The 19,863-nt window shown below is 41.4% G+C and overlaps 1 pseudogene; it reads right to left on the bottom strand.

Annotated features, from left to right (window-relative positions):
- Window positions 1-4,366: 4,366 nt before the first annotated feature.
- LOC125722571 (cytohesin-2-like) lies at window positions 4,367-18,529 on the bottom strand (annotated as a pseudogene).
- Between the last annotated feature and the right edge of the window lie 1,334 nt (window positions 18,530-19,863).

Genomic DNA, 19,863 nt, shown 5'->3' with positions numbered 1-19,863 from the left:
ACGAGGGGGGCTGTAAGGGAGCCCAGTGTGATCTTTAAACCATTTCTCCTGAAAGCAGGGTCTCCTGTTTGATAGACGTGACATTTACATTTGGCTGATTTGGTGAAGGTCCAAGCTCCTCCCCCCTCCTCCCTAATACACCTTCATCTTCACCTGCCTGTCTGCTCTCTCTCTCTCTCTCTGTCATTGACTCACACTCAGTCTCCCTGATTAAATGCTGTATCTGAAATACACACCACAGGCCAAACTAAGAAGCATATTAAACTAACATCAGGATCAGGCTGCTGTGACGTCATTATTCACTCTTAACCATCAATATTTGCTCCTTTTCTCACTCCCCTCCATGTCGCCTGCATTCTCTGCCGTCAGCAGCCTCTTGCTGTCTCTCCCTCTTCATCTTTACTCTCAGCACAGCAGAGTTTACATGAAAGCAGTTATCAGTAAACAAGTGGTGCTTCTTGGCATGATGCTCAGGAATGGATTTCTAAGGATTTGTTACCTGAATGAGAATGATTAATATATGAAGAACCTTTGACTCACATACTGTATACGTCTATCATCTGACTGGCACTAATTATCTCACTGTCTGTACTTACTTTCCTGCTTTTCTGTGGTTGCCCAAAACCTCACGATTGTCACACTTCCTCTTCATGATGACAAGCTACTCACTGTGAATAAAAGTTGACTGTAATAAAACTACCTGCATTTACATCACACATTAATAACGCAAAATGCCTTAAGTAAGCAAGTATAGCTTTCTACAGTAATGGAATATAAAATTAATTAAACCTATTACTGTCTACAAAATAACACATTCAGCACTATATCAGACTTTACATCAGCTTTCTGACCATTATAAATATACCTGAGTGAGCACCGTTGTTAGTTTCTAGGAGAATGTGCAGTTAATAACATTTCCAGTTAATTTAACCAGCGTAACTGCACATGAGGCAATTATTATAATTATAAACGTAGTAGGGGTAGGGGGCGCTATAGAGCGAAAGGGTGACTACGCCACTCTGTAACTGTCGCTAAGACGGTTATTTTATAATCACCTTTTGCTGGTTTGATTTAATATAGAATGTATACTGTGAAATGTATGTCAGTGCCCTCTGCTGACTATTTAATTGATCCGTGTTAACCCTTGAATACATGGTTAGGTGACGGAATAGGGTAGGAGTAAATGCATGCTGGGAGATTCATGGAGTCAACTTGTGGTTTGTCGGCTTGTCACGGCAGGATCTGTAATAACACCTAAGCATTTGGTCAGAAGGCGCACACGGTAATTTATATTTATTGTATTTACTTGTTGTCTTGTATTGAAAAGTGGAATTGCGGTGATGTATGAGCCGCTGTTTAGCGGTAATATCATGGATCTTTTAGAATGTCTTGTAAGATTAAATGTAATGCAGGAATTTAATAATATGTTTATTTTATAGTTTTTCACGGTGTCTAGAAGAATAAAGACGGAATAAACTTCAACATCTGTCAGGCGTATGTTTTCTGTACCAGATGAAGAACTTTGGGAGCTGTTATATCTTATATAGTAAAGGTAACCTTACAGTAAATGACGTCTGCTGTCATCTGACGCTATATAGAAAATGTAATTAAATAAGATTAAATTTACCTTCTGCGAGGGGCACCCTAATATAATGATATATAAAATAATTATAATATAATATAATTATATAATTATAATAAATATAATATAATTATAATATAATAATACACTGCTGTCTGTCTGCCATACAATAAATAAAAGGGGGAATTGGAATTGCATTTGACTATGGAGAGAATGGTTGTCTATGGTGAAAGAGGTGTGGAAATTTTTACTAATTCACATAAGGGACAGCATAAAGGGTTGTTTAATTCAGTATCAGAGGAATTCATATATTTGTGTGATTATGATAATCACACTATTATAACTTGATAGTACATCTCTTGAATTGAACTAATTACAGTGTCATGTATAACACTGCACTTTTTAATACATTGTTTGGCAGAACAGACTGCAAAACTGTAGTCTCAATGGAAAGCTGGATGAAATTCCTAGGGTGGCGTAGTCAGCTGTCCACTGAGTCTACAGTTTTGTAGTTCGGTCTGTCACAGTCTGGCGCAGTTGACAGGATCATCGTCCTGAGAGCAGAGACGCGTGTTCAGTGTGAATGACTCTTCAGTTGTTTTTCTATTTTTAATTACCTTTTTATTCCTATCCATGTCTTTTTTTCTTTTTGTATGCTCATTATTCAGCCAGTACAGCTGTTTTTATTGTAGTCGAAAACAACAGTGAGTGCTAGTCACTGGCAAATCCCTTGGTTCCCGGTTCCACTCCATCTGTCCTCTGGTGGTCCCCTTGAGCTGTGGACCCCTTTCCAGTGTTCTGCAGCCAGATCCTCCTGAGCCGCACGGAAGCGGAAGTTGGCAAAGTGAGATGCGGCAGTAGGCCTATGCATGCAATTGACTGGAGTATGGAGAGTAAAGCCTTTCGTTTTCTTTAATAAAAGTTGTCCTTGTATTTTCTCATATGCGAGAACATCACAACTGCCACTGCACTTGTTGATGTGTAAGTGTGCCCTATTCAAACAATAAAGAGAAACTACATGCAGCACTGAAAAACTATTCCATGCCCAAAAAAAATGTAAACATTCTTTTTATATCAGAAGCTAGTCTCTGACTGAAATTTCTATAAATCTTTATATGAACTGATAGCAATTAACCTAAGAGTGCATGCTTGGATTTTAGTATCTGCATGTACTGTGGAACTAAAAAGAATCATAATCAACATATATAATTACGTAAATGAAAAACAAATACGTTGCATTTTCCTTAATAGTTTTGCACGTTGCCATAATTTATATTTAATTTAAAGTATGAAGCACCCAAGCAAAGTTTATGTTGAAATAATACTCAAGATTCTTAAGTCTTAGCTCTGGCACAGTGGTGGATCTAGAAAATTTTACATGGGGTGGCAAGAGATTTTAACAGAGTGGCATGGAGGTTCAGTGAGAAACCGACTATCATTCAGAATCGTGGAGCTCAGGAGCATACTTACACTGAAAAAGTGACAATTTATCTAAGCATTTGGACTCTCATGGTTAAAACAATGCTGATTGTACTTTTCATTATCACTGACCAGTTGTTTTTCTTTGTTGTGCTGTGCAGCAGAATGTTTCACAAACATATCCAAATTAAGAGCCTTTGCACGCTGATTCTCAATGCTCAGCAGAGTTTCCAGGTCTGCGGTGTTCATGCCCTATTGTGCTATTTTGAAAACATAGTTTTGGGTAAATATTAGGAGGTCATGGGTTGCGGATTTTTGGGCTGATTTCATAATGTTATACAGCAGCAGACTGCAAGGGGAAAAAGAAACTAATTATTATCAGTGCAAGTGGCTCCTAATCCTGAGTAATGCTGGATCTCTAGCCACCTAAAGTAAGAGACAGATGCACACGGAAAGCAGGGCTGCCGACTACCATGCATCTGGCATGACTTTCACGCTCTCAGACACTCACGCAAGGAATCTTCCACTATATTATTCCACTATAAGCCTAAATGTAGCTACATCAGAAGCGTTGGTGTAGTTTGCATACCCTACATACCATTTAGAACAGGGGTCACCAACATGGTGCCCACTGGCACCAGGATGCCCCCAAGAACCACATGAGTCACCCACGGACCTGTTCTAAAAATACCACAACTCACCAGTGGGCAGCGACTAAAATTTAATTTTATCTTGTTGCTATTCTTCTTTAATCACATTTGTATTTATATAGATTTGAAAATGACAATATCCAAAAAAGCATTTAAAACGTGTTTATTCTACATGAAGTTTAGATAAGTTTAGGTAAAGTCTGTTCTGGTAGCCTTTGTATGGCTCAGTACCCGTGAAGTAGCTCTCAGTTTCAAAAAGGTTGCTGACCCTTGATATATAGTATACCCCAATCTTGGGTGATATATCCTAATCAGTAAAATAACAGTCGGCTAAATTCCGCATAGTGATCTCATTAACTGCGTGTTGTTGCTGAAATACATCACACAGACGTCGGGGGAATGTCAAATCATCAGAATATGTAAGATTTATACATTTGGTTAAGTTGAACGCATTTGCTGTTGAATGCAATTCCTATCACATTAACAATTACTGGTTGAAAAATTGCTGTTAGTGTCTTAAATCATACTGCTGTAAAAGTAAAATTTACAAGAGAAATCAATATGCTTAGAATATGGGTTAAGATGGAAAATAATTTTTCCATCCCAATCCCAATCATGTTGATGCAAATTTACAGCAGTGTGGATTCTCAGAAAAAAAGGTTCTCTGACATAAAGATCAGCAATACAGTGCAAATAACATTTAATTTCACATTTATACAAAAAAGGACAGGGCATTTCGATGATAAAATCTGTAGTGAACAATAAGTCGCATCAAAACAAAACCTGGAATTCGGTCATGCTACCTTAAGGTTAAACATTACTTTGTGAGACCACATTATAAAGGCAAAGAATGTCTGCAACAACAATTTTGGGCCCAAATGTTTGAGTGGGCGATCATAGTCAAATAGTCAGTTGTTTTGTGCAAAGTTCCTTGTTCTGAAATAAATACTTTCTGCAATAGCTCATCCAAACATATTCACACAGTCTTTATCGTTCAATGTGTAGAAGAACTGATCATTCTTCTCGTAGGCGCAGGTAGAGGTCAATTGCCTTATAAGCATCCAGAGGAACATCAAGACCATTCTCTGCCATGACAGAGGTGCACAACGTGAAGACATCATCATCACAAGCAATGTCACGTCTGTGAATGCAGTCATTTTCACAGTGGTTGACTTCTTCCTCTGGAATCTGGCACAAATAGTCCTGTGTGTTCTATAATTCTGGCACCAAATACATGACATCGGGACGTCTGTGGGGGACATGGTGGTTTCCTGAGGGCCGAATAAGGTGACAACTATGATGCTGATGTGGCGCGGGGTGAAAATGAGTCTGACACCCCTGTTTTAAGAGATCCGTGTTTTTCTTGCTGCCAGCATCTCATAAAAAGGGTCAGCGCTCACAGCAGCAGTGATGCTCTGTATCCACTTGTCCTTCTCCTCAGGGGTTGGCGCCGAGATGCGGTACACCACATGATTGCCCTCTACCAGGCGGCCGTCCGCCTCCGTTTTGCAGGCTTTCATCAGCTGTCTGCTGTTGTTAGGGATGTACAGTTCAAAGCAGTTAGGCTTCCTGAGATCCTTCACCTCACGGATGCTCAGATTCTCCAGCAGAATGATCACCCTGGGTTTCTTATCCGCAGTATGTTTAAAGTAGTAAAGGCAGTTATCCATCAGGATGAACCACCTCCTTTTCCATGTTTTCACCCATCCTCCTCCCATTTTGAAGAGCCAACCCTCTCTGTCAGGGTTGAAGAAGGCATTGTTCCCATTGTCTTCAGGAATCTTGAATGGCTCATTCTTTATGCTCTTATAAAGATTTCGGAGGAGATCATCTGGCAGGTTGCCTCCATCATTGATTCCTCGATTCATGGAGATGAACCTGTCCACACTGGGCTTGTCTCACACATTTGGATTATGAAGGCTAGTGTTTAGCATGATTATGGAAAATGAAAGTACATAGCAAGTGTCAATGTTCTGGAAGACTCCAGGATTACATTGACAGTACCTCTGCGCAAAGGCCTCCATCATACTGTCAATCTTTTGTGCTTCTCCTGGCAGACGGAACTGCCTGAGAGCCTGTACCAGGTTGAACCCTACGAATTCATGAAGCCCAAGAAATGTTTGGAGGACTTGGATATTGAAGTCGTCTCTCTCACCCAGGTAATCCCCAATGGCTGTTTTGTTCAGCCCCTCTCCCTTGTATAGGAGCTGGGCGATGTCCTCAGACGTGTGCCGGAGAAGATTGTTTTGTACCATGAACAGGATACCCTTCTTAGGGTCCATGTTGAATTTCTTTCTTCCCATGGCGACATGCCTATTCTTTTCTAAGATTTGGCTGCGTTTGGTGCTGGATTCAAGGACCTCCACTTCCATGAGGGCCTCTCTCAGCGCCTCCCGCAGCCTCTGGATCTCCAGCAGAAGGGCTCCTTTCCTCAGCCGGATGTCCTCAAGTTCAGAGTGCTTCTCTGGACTCAGGTCCATGGAGACTGCAGCAGACAGGAAAAGGAGATCGTCAGCGGGTGTGGAGCTCAGCAGGTTGGCCATCTCTGCCAGTTTGGTTGTTGGTTCAACTCCCATGGCAGAGTAATCGTAACATTGTTAAGCCCTTGAGCAAGTCCCTTAGACCCAAGTGCTCTGACCCCAAACTCTCATCACTTCGGACAAAAGCATATGCTGAATATATGTAATCCCAAAGGGCAGTTACAGAAGACCCCAGGACCGGAGTAACGTGGGAAGCAATTACTGACGCCTGGAAGCTTTGGGGCATGCAAATAAACTGCATCCAAAGGCAAATGGCTAATAAAGAATGCTCTGAATGCCAGGCATTCGTCCAGCAGTGAGATCGTAGAGATAATGAATAAAGATAAAAAGTGTGAATAAAGATAAAACATTTTGATTGTATTTGCGAAGCGATGCTGGATGTGCTGAGCTCGCCGGGAAGGTCATGTGGTCCGCATTCCCTCCCCATGCACACGTGATCAGCTCAATCACACCGAAATTGTCGGTTTGCTGCCCTTCAGGGAAACAATCTAAAGGGTGTTACGGGAAAAGTAATCGATGCAAGAGCCAATGATGTTCTCCTGGTGCCTACCCTTGTTTATGTTATCGTTACTGACACAAACAATGATGAACGATAATAAGCATTTATAAGCCATGATGACCGCACCATTAATGTGGAGTTGCACTAACGTCTGTTTTTATAGCTAACCAGCAAGTCAACCTCTCACCCTGGTAATGCAACAGCGCCGGTTAAACAATACGTTTACACAGAGTGCTTGTGATCAGTGGCCTATACTACGAATCAGGGTTACTGGCTTATCGAGGTAACTTGACGGATTTAAGGTACCACAGTTTAAATGAACTTCATATTTGTTCATCGGGATGTCTGAATCGGTGCTAATCAGTACTACGATGCCAGTTATGCAATGTAGTTTTGATAAAACTTTTCTGTCATTTAACATAAGAGGAAAAAAATAATTATACTGTAGTCAAATTGGCTGATATAAAATCGTTTAAAACTGTGACAAATTTTGCCTTTTTTTACAGTGTATACTTCCAGTCACAAGGTAGCAGATACGGATTTCTGAAATAGCAAAGATAAAGGTCAATGAATAATATCCCTCATCTCTTTTAAAACTATAGGTACGATGCTGTTTTGATATGCTGTCTAGGGTTGGAGTGTAACAGTATTCACGGGAAAGGGGAATGGGATAAAGGGACAAACAGGGTGAGGGCAAGAAGGGAACACCAGTGGACAAAGGGATATTTTTTGTATTTTCATTTTTTTTCATGTATAATACTGACACTGAACAAATAACCCGGTGCAAAAGACTTTGGGAGTGACCACAGCCAAAATAACAAACAAAATCCCCAACTATCAAGTGCGACCCACAGCTAATCTCACCTAAGTGCAAAAGAAAAGGAAACCAAAAGACAAACACTCCACCTCACTCCCTGACCAAATAAACAGAGTCCAACACACACTTGCAAAACAAAATAGCAGTCACTCCCTATGCAGCAATACAATCACACATACATAACTTACACACAAGTCAAAGCAACAAGGGGGCTAGTGAAGACGTAAACCAAAGGAAACCAAGGGGGGAGACAGCAAGCCAAACTGAGGTCGCGGGGGGGACCGGAGCCTGTCCTTGGAACAACAGGCGTAGGCAGGAACCAACCCTGGGCAGGAGTCAACACTCTGCAGGGCGCAAACACTCACAACTCAGATTTGCCAATTAACCTACCCTGCACACTTTTGGACTGTGGGAGGAAACCGGAGCCCCTGCTGGAAGTCTTTCCCCATTCACCAGATTATATTGCCAGAAGACTGAAAATTAGATATCAAATACTAGAGTGACATAAAAACAAAAAACAAGTTTGCTTGTAATGAGACGCAAAACAGAAGATTATCTCTTTTTATATTTTGAGAAAACATTTTAACATTTATCCAACCGGTCAAATGGTTTAATACTTCATACAGCAGCATTTCTAAACTCATTCCTCAGCCCACCAGACAGCTCCACGTTTTTGCTCTGTCCCAGATCCCTGCATGCATGAACCAAACAGTCACCTTTTACTGCTGTGCTGAGAGCTTGGACAGAGCAAAACTGTGGATCTTTGCAGTGGGGTCCAAGGACTGGGTTGAGAAACCCTGGCATAGAGGAGACTGCAGTGAGAGCCAAGAAAAAAAGAGATTAGAGAGGAAGGTAAAATGCTTCTATTAGCATGGCAAATAAGCTGCAAGTACAGACCCTGTGCTTCCATTACAAACAAAAAGCCTGTATGACCCTCCTAAACACACAAGTCAGATTAACTTAACCAGGGGAAATAAGCATAAAACTTGGCAAAGACTAGACTATGAAAAGGGAAGGTGAACATCATACTTACACAAACTTCTGCTAAAGAAAATGGACAAACCCCTTTTAACTGAATCAAGTTACTTAAGAAAATTAATAATTAAAAAATGAATAATACAAAAATAAATCAATAAAAATTAAGAAAAACACAATCATGCTTTGAACTAATACTGCAGTCAGTCCTAAATATTCCCATGACATTCTTTTCGTCACGATGCACACTCGGTACATACTGGTTGAAAACCATTTATAATCCTTCATGTACCAGTCTATGATGGAGCACCCCAACCTGGGCCGCCCATCCAACATGGCAGATTTCTGCCCCCTGGCCCCGGAGACTAGCAGACTAACCTCAGGAAACAGGGAACCAGGGGGACATGGGCCGCTGACTGGATGGGCGGCTCCAGAATGAGGTGAAGCAGAAGGTAGACTCCACAGCAGAGGACCGAGGAATGTAGACCAAAACCAGGGAACCTGAAGTGGCAAGAACACAAACCAGGACAGACATATAAAACCCAAGCAAAGGCATCAGTGGCACAGCCCACCAGCTTGTGAAAGATGGCTACCTGGCATCATGAATCCCTTAATCAAAAACCTTTGTGATGGCAACTTTGCCACCCAGGACTGATCCCTTCTAAAGACCTCAAGTTTCAATGCAAGGTTTCCGAAATGTTTTGAAACATTAGTCCATGTGACTGCTGTGGTATTGTTCCAGGCAGGGAAAACAACTTAGGAGAACATTTCCGTGCATGTTGGGTGTTTGTGGTACTGTTGGGCTGAGGGGGTAATTGAGTGACTATTAACCTTTGAAATCCAATTATATTATTTAAACAGATTAGTAGTTAGACAGTGTGATTTAGATGAGGATAAGGATGTTTTATTGTCATTACAAAACGTGTTCTATATGAAGGGAACAAAATGAGGCACTCAGATCCGGTGTATTAGCAATAATAAAATAGAAATAAAATTGAAAGAACAATACAATGAATAATATGGTATAATAAATAAAATAAAATAGAATAAAGACATTAAGATAGATTCCATTAGGAGAATTTAACCATGGATGTAAAGTAAGCAGGTGTGAGTGTAGCAGAGATTACTGAGGTCTGTGTGTAATAAAGTATATGTGACACTGGCTGAGGAAGCAGCAACGTGTGTGTGTGCAAAGTCACAGTAATAACCTGCAGCACTGAGGGATCTATTGCAGCGAAGCCCTGACATGTAACACTGGTGATGAATAGCAGTGTTAGATATAGGTATAGTGAGGTACTTATAATTATAGTAGGTGTAGGATCAAGGTCTGGATTAGATTTACATACTGGGCAAATCTAGGTTACACATACACACACAGGTTACATATAAATTTAAATTTAGGGGCAGTGTGTAGCTCGGTGGGCTTTAAGGAAACACAGACTACACATGGAACAGCAATGACTGAGCTGGGGAACGCAGTGAGGGCAGGCATATTTATACACAGCACACTAATCAGCAACAAAACAGGGGTACAGGGTTAGGATGGAGAACTATAATGGGATACAGGAGAATTAGGAGGGTTACAAAGTGCCAGCAGCGACCTCTGCTGGCATGAGTTGGAGGAGACATGAAAAAATAAGAGATTACAGATCATGACAGGAGCAGCAAGCACAGCAACAGTGGGGTCATGCTCAATTATCACACCACATATATAAGAACATAACATAAGAACATAAGAACTATACAAACGAGAGGAGGCCATTCGGCCCATCAAGCTCGCTTGGGGAGAACTAAACTAATAGCTCAGAGTCGTTAAAATCTTATCTAGCTCTGATTTAAAGGAACCCAAGGATTCAGCTTGCACTACATTATCAGGAAGGGTATTCCATACTCTGACTACACGCTGTGTAAAGAAGTGCTTCCTTAAATCCAGCTTGAAGTGTTCTCCCGCTAATTTCCACCTATGGCCACGAGTTCGTGTATTTAAACTAATGCTGAAGTAACTATTTGCTTGAACAGCATCCAAACCTGTTAGAATCTTATATACCTGGATCATGTCCCCCCTCAGTCTCCTTTGCTTGAGACTGAACAGATTTAGCTCAAGTAACCGTTCCTCGTATGACATTCCTCTAAGACCAGGAATCATTTTTGTGGCCCTACGCTGCACCTTTTCTAAGGCCACAATGTCCTTTTTAAGATATGGTGACCAAACCTGCACACAATATTCTAGGTGAGGTCTCACCAAGGAATTGTATAATCTTAGCATTACCTCCCTTGACTTAAACTCCACACACCTGGAGATATACCCCAACATCCTATTGGCCTTTTTTATTGCTTCCCCACACTGGCGAGAATGGGACATGGAAGCATCAACATACACACCAAGGTCTTTCTCATGATCAGCTACCTTTATTTCAGTGACACCCATGAAATACCTGTACTTTATATTTCTGCTCCCTAGATGGAGTACCTTACATTTATCGATGTTAAATTTCATCTGCCAGGTATCGGCCCAGTCACTAATTAAATCAAGATCCCGCTGTAGCTGCTGAGCCACTAATTCAGTATCTGCTACACCACCCACCTTGGTGTCATCTGCAAATTTCACCAGTTTACTGTATATATTGGTATCCATATCATTTATGTAAATTAGGAACAATAGTGGTCCTAAAATCGAACCCTGCGGTACCCCACTATGAACGCAAGCCCACTTTGACATTGTGCCTCTTATAACTACTCGCTGTTTCCTATCTGTTAACCAGTTATCAATCCAGGTCGCTACGGTACCTAAAATACCTGTCGCTTTGAGTTTAAGTAGGAGCCTCTTGTGGGGGACAACATCAAAAGCCTTTTGGAAATCTAAGTAGATGACATCATAGGCCTTCTTATCATCAACTTCCTGAGTAGCTTCCTCAAAAAACTCCAACAGATTTGTTAAACAGGATCTACCTCTCCTAAATCCATGCTGGCTATCCCGCAAAATGTTATTAGAGTCCAGGTAATCTACCATTTTCTCTTTGATTATAGCCTCCATAACTTTACCAGTTATACAAGTTAGACTGATTGGCCTATAGTTAGACAAATTACTTCTATCCCCTTTTTTAAAAATAGGCGTTATGAAGGCGTGCTTCCAATCAGAAGGTACCACACCTTCAGATAAGGATTTTTGAAACAGTAAAGTTAAGGGTCGGCAAATAATATCCCTCATCTCTTTTAACACTATAGGTAAGATGCCATCAGGACCCTGTGATTTATTTATTTTGAGCTTAGCTAGGCTTTGCAAAACATCTGCTTCAGTTATATATATATTAGCTATAGACAATGCTGGATAGGTAATAACTGGTAAATTACTAAGGTCCTCAACAGTGAATACCCGTGCAAAACTATCATTGAACTCATTTACTATATCAATGTCGTTTACTATTATAAGACCCTTACTATCCTGCAGATTAGTAATTTCAGGTTTTAGAGCTCTTTTAGAGTTAAAATACTGGAAGAAACTTTTAACATCATCCTTAGCTTCCAATGCAACCATCCTTTCGACATTTCTTTTAGCTCGTCTAATATCATTTTTTAACTCAGTCTGTAGACTTAGATATTCCTGCTTAATTCTGTCAACGTCAGTTATTTTCCATTGCTGGAACAAAGCCCTTTTCCTCCTTACTTTATGCTTTATTTCCCTAGTAAACCACCTAGGTTGCAATTTCCTAGATTTATTCTTGCTGGAAACAGGTATGAAGTCCTCTTGCACTTGCAATAATGTGCTTTTAAAAAATTCCCAGGCCTCTTCAACAGTTTTGTTATTTAACTCCATCCAGTTCACAGTTTCTAGTTTTAGTCTCATACACTTAAAGTCAGCCTTCCTAACATTATATATTTTTGATTTGGACTTAGCTCTTCGAACACTAAACTTAACCTCAAATTTGACCATGTTATGATCGCTACTGTCAAGTGGTTCTAAAACGTCTAATTTACCAATCCTGTCCTGGTTATTAGAGAGAACAAGATCAAGAATGGCATCTCCCCTGGTAGGGGTGTTAACAAACTGAGTAAAAAAACAATCCTGTACTAATTCCACCATCTCCAGTTCATTTTCTGAAGAGCCAGTGACAATGTCCCACTGCATTCCTGGTAGATTAAAATCACCCATAACTACCACATCATTTTTATTGCTCATAGTCCTAATATCACTGTATAACAATCTGCTTTCCTCAGCAGCTATATTAGGTGTTCTGTAACAAACACCGACAATTAGGCTATTTGAGTTTTTAGCATCTAATTTTACCCATATTGCTTCCGTAGTTTTATTTATATCAGTAAGTTCCCTTGCCTGCAAGTTTTCCTTTACATATACTGCAACACCACCTCCCTTTTTTCCTATACGATCCTTACGGAACAACGTGTAACCATCCATATTATATTCTTGTCCATCCTTTTCACTCAACCACGTTTCAGTTACTCCTATAATATCATAAGAGTCCGATGAGATAAAAGCCTCTAAATCATGAATTTTATTCCTAATACTTCTGGCGTTTAAATACAGACAACAAAGGGTAGGCCTATTACGGTGCCCACTTACAATATGATTATTTGGGGCTTTCCGTTTCCCCCCACTGACATAGTTAACTAACCTCCCTGCCCCCCCAGTCCCTAGTTTAAACATTCCTCAACTACTCTACACATACGCCTCCCCAATACACTGGTTCCCCTCTGGTTCAGGTGCAACCCATCCGGCTTGAACAGGTCCCACCTGTTCCAGAAGGTCCTCCAATGCCCCATAAACCTAAACCCCTCTTTCCTACACCATCCTTTTAGCCACGCATTTAATTTCCTTATCTCAGCTAACTTAGCCTGACTTGCACGTGGCACGGGGAGTATTTCGGAGAATACCACCGTGGACGTTCTGCTTCTAAGCTTATTGGCAACTTCTATAAATTTATCCTGCAGAACAGCCCTTCTACCCTTGCCTATGTCGTTGGTGCCAACATGCACCACGACAACTGGATCCACCCCAGCTGGGGCCAAAAACTTATCCACACGATCTGGAAGGTCTCCTACCTGGGCACCAGGCAGGCAAGACACCGTACGGGACCCTCTATCACGCGTGCACACATAACTGTCTACTCCCCTAATAATGGAATCCCCCACTACCACAACCTCCCTCTTCCTGGGGGGAGGGGGCTCCTCAGTGCCCAAGGGCCCACCTGCCTCCCCAGTCCGTTCCGGCTCTAAAGCTGGAAGAACCTGAAACCTGTTCGACACAGTCACCTCAGGTGATGCCGCCTCTGCAACGTGTGTACGCCCCTTCCTGCGTCTACGACCTACGGTCACCCAGCTCTCTCGACCTCTCTGCTCTTCATTCTCCCCCCTCCCGGCTAGTGGCGTACACACCTTCTCCCTAAAAGGCGTATTAACTTGCTCCTCTAACTCACTGTTGCATTGGATGAGAGCCAGTTGCTCCTCAAGGCCGCGAACCTTGACCATGAGCGAGTCCACTAGCTTACATCGCTCGCAGATGAAGTCCGACTGGACACTAACGTCCAGAAGGGCAAACATGTTGCAAACGCAACACTGAGCCGGCCCCATAATTAACTAACTCACTATGACCCCGTACTCCCAGCCCAGTAAATTTATATAGCGTATTTAACTTTAAAGATTAATTCGCGTACCGTTAAATGCAATAAAGTGCCGAGTACGCTAAAATAAGTTACTTGGGTTGAAACGGAACTTAATTCTTATTTTTATTTAAAATTTTAAATCCGATAAATTTACTACTACTTACCAAAAGAACTTCTGCCTGAACCAAGTATGAACTAAAAACAAAACGAAATCGAAGTTGCTCTTGGGAGGTCGAAAAACCACAAAAACCCCCTCACAGCAGGCTACTGCCGGAGCGGGGAAAAAAGTGGAAAATGTCCTCCCGGCCCCGACTGGCGACCGGGCAAAGCTCAGGAGCAACTGTCCTTTTCTGGCGCTGAGTAACGTTACCGACGTTAGATATTATTAGCTATTTCGCCCCGCCGGTGTTTTTTACGGAGTTAAACGCGAACAGAAAACGCAGCTCACTGCCCGTAACAATCGCGCTGTTAATAAACAGACAGGACAGACAAGCACTCACGCCGACCAAAATAAGAACAATAAATAGAAATAACACAGCCACCCACTAAACAATTAAAGCACACAAACACTCAGAAAATACGTTCCAAACACCCCAAAAACAATCACAAACAATCCCAAAACAATCGCTGCAGCTCAACACCACTCTCTCACAGTATCCCAGCAATCTCTCGCAGCAATCCCAGGATGCCCAGGGTCAGCCTCCTATGAGAAAACATTATGAAAATCTGTTCCCAAAAATTGTTCAAACATCAGCTTGACTGAAACATATGACTGGTTGTATCTAGGCTACACTGGCACTGACAGCAGAGTGTAACAAATTACCAGCTACGACATATATCTGATGATTCAGAAGAAAGACAAATTGAAGAAACAAAGTGGTTAATTGTATAATAATCAAATCATTTCATAATCATGTAATACATAATATGTCACGATGGGAAGAGGGACAATCAAAGAGCAGCCTTGTGGGTTTTATTGCTGAACCAAAAGACATGAATAGAACCCAAGAGGAGGAGGAGAGCACAAATAGGAGGGAGGGAGGAAGGAATAAGCAGGAGGAGTTGGGGAGAATCTACTAACACGGGGAGCAGAGAGGGGTCCTCCTCCTTTTTGGGTGAAACTAATTGCTTGTGACATGGTAAGAGGCAACTTCTTTCTTGAGAGAATTTCTTTAAAGGGCAAGACAACCAAAGCTGTAAATCTAACAGGAAAAAATACCCTTTGTAGAATTCTATGTGAAGACCCTCTGGGCCAGGTGCCCTGCCGCTCTGCATTGTTTTCTTTGTATGTACAACTTTGTACTCCATAATTTTAATATTTTATCACGAAGCCTGAAGAGCAATATGAACTATATCATGCTTTAAGTAAATTGTCTCATCCTTTATTAGATTTAAACACAAACACAATCCACAGCAAACTGTACTTACAGCCTTCATCCTGCTCTTCAGTCTCTGACGTGCTGCATCTAAATGGGGACTCGTCAAAAAGCCAAGTGGAGCTGTCATGAATGAAGGCCTTATTGAAGCTTCCCCTGACTGACAGCAGGTTAGTCTCTCATTTGACTAAAGTATATTTAACTTCTACAGAACTTTGCAGGCTCATCTAGGATGGAGAATTTCTGCTGCTGAGCGCATTTTGACCTTGAGGAGCAACTGGCTCTCATCCAATGCAACAGTGAGTTAGAGGAGCAAGTTAATACGCCTTTTAGGGAGAAGGTGTGTACGCCACTAGCCGGGAGGGGGGAGAATGAAGAGCAGAGAGGTCGAGAGAGCTGGGTGACCGTAGGTTGTAGATGCAGGAAAGGGCGTACACACGTTGCAGAGGCGGCATCACCTGAGGTGACTGTGTCGAACAGGTTTCAGGTTCTTCCAGCTTTAGAACCGGAACGGACTGGGGAGGCAGGTGGGCCCTTGGGCACTGAGGAGCCCCCTCCCCCCAGGAAGAGGGAGGTTGTGGTAGTGGGGGATTCCATTATTAGGGGAGTAGACAGTTATGTGTGCACGCGTGATAGAGGGTCCCGTACGGTGTCTTGCCTGCCTGGTGCCCAGGTAGGAGACCTTCCAGATCGTGTGGATAAGCTTTTGGCGCCAGTTGGGGTGGATCCAGTTGTCGTGGTGCATGTTGGCACCAACGACATAGGCAAGGGTAGAAGGGCTGTTCTGCAGGATAAATTTATAGAAGTCGCCAATAAGCTTAGAAGCAGAACGTCCACGGTGGTATTCTCCGAAATACTCCCCGTGCCACGTGCAAGTCAGGCTAAGTTAGCTGAGATAAGGAAATTAAATGCGTGGCTAAAAGGATGGTGTAGGAAAGAGGGGTTTAGGTTTATGGGGCATTGGAGGACCTTCTGGAACAGGTGGGACCTGTTCAAGCCGGATGGGTTGCACCTGAACCAGAGGGGAACCAGTGTATTGGGGAGGCGTATGTGTAGAGTAGTTGAGGAATGTTTAAACTAGGGACTGGGGGGGCAGGGAGGTTAGTTAACTATGTCAGTGGGGGGAAACGGAAAGCCACAAATAATCATATTGTAAGTGGGCACCGTAATAGGCCTACCCTTTGTTGTCTGTATTTAAACGCCAGAAGTATTAGGAATAAAATTCATGATTTAGAGGCTTTTATCTCATCGGACTCTTATGATATTATAGGAATAACTGAAACGTGGTTGAGTGAAAAGGATGGACAAGAATATAATATGGATGGTTACACGTTGTTCCGTAAGGATCGTATAGGAAAAAAGGGAGGTGGTGTTGCAGTATATGTAAAGGAAAACTTGCAGGCAAGGGAACTTACTGATATAAATAAAACTACGGAAGCAATATGGGTAAAATTAGATGCTAAAAACTCAAATAGCCTAATTGTCGGTGTTTGTTACAGAACACCTAATATAGCTGCTGAGGAAAGCAGATTGTTATACAGTGATATTAGGACTATGAGCAATAAAAATGATGTGGTAGTTATGGGTGATTTTAATCTACCAGGAATGCAGTGGGACATTGTCACTGGCTCTTCAGAAAATGAACTGGAGATGGTGGAATTAGTACAGGATTGTTTTTTTACTCAGTTTGTTAACACCCCTACCAGGGGAGATGCCATTCTTGATCTTGTTCTCTCTAATAACCAGGACAGGATTGGTAAATTAGACGTTTTAGAACCACTTGACAGTAGCGATCATAACATGGTCAAATTTGAGGTTAAGTTTAGTGTTCGAAGAGCTAAGTCCAAATCAAAAATATATAATGTTAGGAAGGCTGACTTTAAGTGTATGAGACTAAAACTAGAAACTGTGAACTGGATGGAGTTAAATAACAAAACTGTTGAAGAGGCCTGGGAATTTTTTAAAAGCACATTATTGCAAGTGCAAGAGGACTTCATACCTGTTTCCAGCAAGAATAAATCTAGGAAATTGAAACCTAGGTGGTTTACTAGGGAAATAAAGTATAAAGTAAGGAGGAAAAGGGCTTTGTTCCAGCAATGGAAAATAACTGATGATGACAGAATTAAGCAGGAATATCTAAGTCTACAGGCTGAGTTAAAAAATGATATTAGACGAGCTAAAAGAAATGTCGAAAGGATGGTTGCATTGGAAGCTAAGGATGACGTTAAAAGTTTCTTCCAGTATTTTAACTCTAAAAGAGCTCTAAAACCTGAAATTACTAATCTGCAGGATAGTAAGGGTCTTATAATAGTAAACGACATTATATATATTATGTGGTACCTTGGGCGGAGCTTAATTCTCCGCTTCTGACGTCATAAGAGGAAGTAGCGTATCCTTGATTCTGATTGGTCGAGAGTTTATGCCCATATATGGTATCAATACATGCTTATGCCACGTTTTGCCGATAGGGGGCGACATGGTTTTGGGAGATTGCCGTTATGTCCATATATGGTATCAATACATGCTTATGCCACGTGTTGCCGATAGGGGGGTTTGGGGGATTAAACTTTAATAGAATAAAAATACATTACATGTATTTTATTAATGTGCTTTTTTGATTACGTTTTTAAGGTATAATAAAACATAGAGCAGGATAATGGCAAGCTAGCGCATACACGTTCAGCGGGGGCGTCCGTCCGGCCCCGTGTTGTTAGTAAGCACCGCGGCGTATTTTAAAAGAAAGCACCCAAATGTTTTAAAAGAAGAAAGCACCAAAAGAAGGAAAACCCTTAGTGTTATTTTAAAAGAAAAAGCAGGGTGAATTTAAACAAACATGCCCGAAAGAAGCAGCAGAAGAGCAAATGTAAACAAGCGAAAACAATAAACGTACACCCCGTCGTTTTAAAAGAAGCGATCACTCATTACATTTAACCAACACGAAAGACTTTAGTTATATTTACCAGGTTGGAGAAAGCATGCAAGCGGCAAACTTTTAGAAGAAATAGGACGAAACGATCCCGGAGCACTGCCACATGCGCCTACTCTGTTTGAACAACGCGGGTCGGAATGGACGATCGCTAGTCCGGCGTTTGGCGCATGCGCACCATCGCCGACTCCCCTTTCAAAATGGCGACGCCGGCGGAGCGCCTGTTTTAGCAAATAAAACCCCTATAACCGTAATGTTTTTAAGTAATGAAGCACTTTTCTGTCAATGTGAATAATAAAGTAAAGCGCTCTGAGCATTTTCGATAGCAATAATCAGGAAATAACGCGGTTAATTCTTGTTTAAACGAATGCATGCTCTCACTCTTGTGTGGCGCACGCGCGTAGATCCACACAGCATTTCCTTTATTGAGCCAGCTCGTTGCGTGAAGCAGCTGTCAAATGGCTACCAGCGGAAATTGTTGTCGTGATGCGAACCGTTGGCCTGGATTGTGAGAAGCATGCCGCCATTCTGGCAGAATGCACACTAATTCTATATTTCATATGCTTATTTGTAAATAGTGTAAAATAATCTATTTCTAATTTAAATAAAAGTCGATCTCTAACCCCCCGGATTGCTTAGCTACAATTAGCTAAATTTATCTACGTATGGTTAATCAAAAGGTATAAACAGAACTTGAAAAGATGTATGACAACACATGCTGATCTTTTATTTCAAATAAGCCTCTTTAACCTCATCGTTTTTAAGCAATGAAACTCTTTTCGGCTAATGTGTTATTTAAAATAAAACATCTTAAGCATTTCGACAACAAGAATCAAGGAATAACGCTGGCGATCCTTGTTAAAATAACTCTCCATGTCGCGCTTGTGCTGGCAGCCACGACACCCACACACCACTGTCTTTTATTGAAAACAGCTGAGGCAAGTCGTTTTCGGAACTGTAAAGTGTGTATACAATAAGTAAACGTATGTAAAAGAAGTATAAAATGTGTTATAAAGCACATAGCCAACATTAATTAATAAAGAATTTAAGCATAATACCCCAGACGTACCACGGCCTATAGCCGGTAGAAAGAGAGCTATCCTACGGCCTACAAGATAAAAGCATATGGCACCAAATTGGAATCAGTAGTCTTTAAAAGAATAAAATACATTATATGAATTTATCAATGCGACATTTTAAATACGTTTTAAGGCATAATAATTTTAAGGGGTCACCGGATGCGTCGAGCTTTTCTAGCTAGAGAGGAAAGAGAGTCGGGCAGTTTTGAATGGTAAAAGCAGTAGTTGTGTATTGTTAACGGTTTATTTTTAACAAAATGTCCTATTTTATAACGATAAAAACACAGCAATCCTGTTTTATGGGTATTTATGCGTATTGCATGTCTAGACATGTCGATCAGCTAATGGCCGCGGCAGTGAGCGATAAGCCTACGAGAAGGAA

Source organism: Brienomyrus brachyistius, unplaced genomic scaffold (assembly GCF_023856365.1).
Source record: "Brienomyrus brachyistius isolate T26 unplaced genomic scaffold, BBRACH_0.4 scaffold40, whole genome shotgun sequence".
NCBI classification, from domain to species: Eukaryota; Metazoa; Chordata; class Actinopteri; order Osteoglossiformes; family Mormyridae; genus Brienomyrus; species Brienomyrus brachyistius.
The sequence above is the reverse complement of the archived record's forward strand: the minus strand, read 5'-3'. Positions and strand labels throughout refer to the sequence as shown.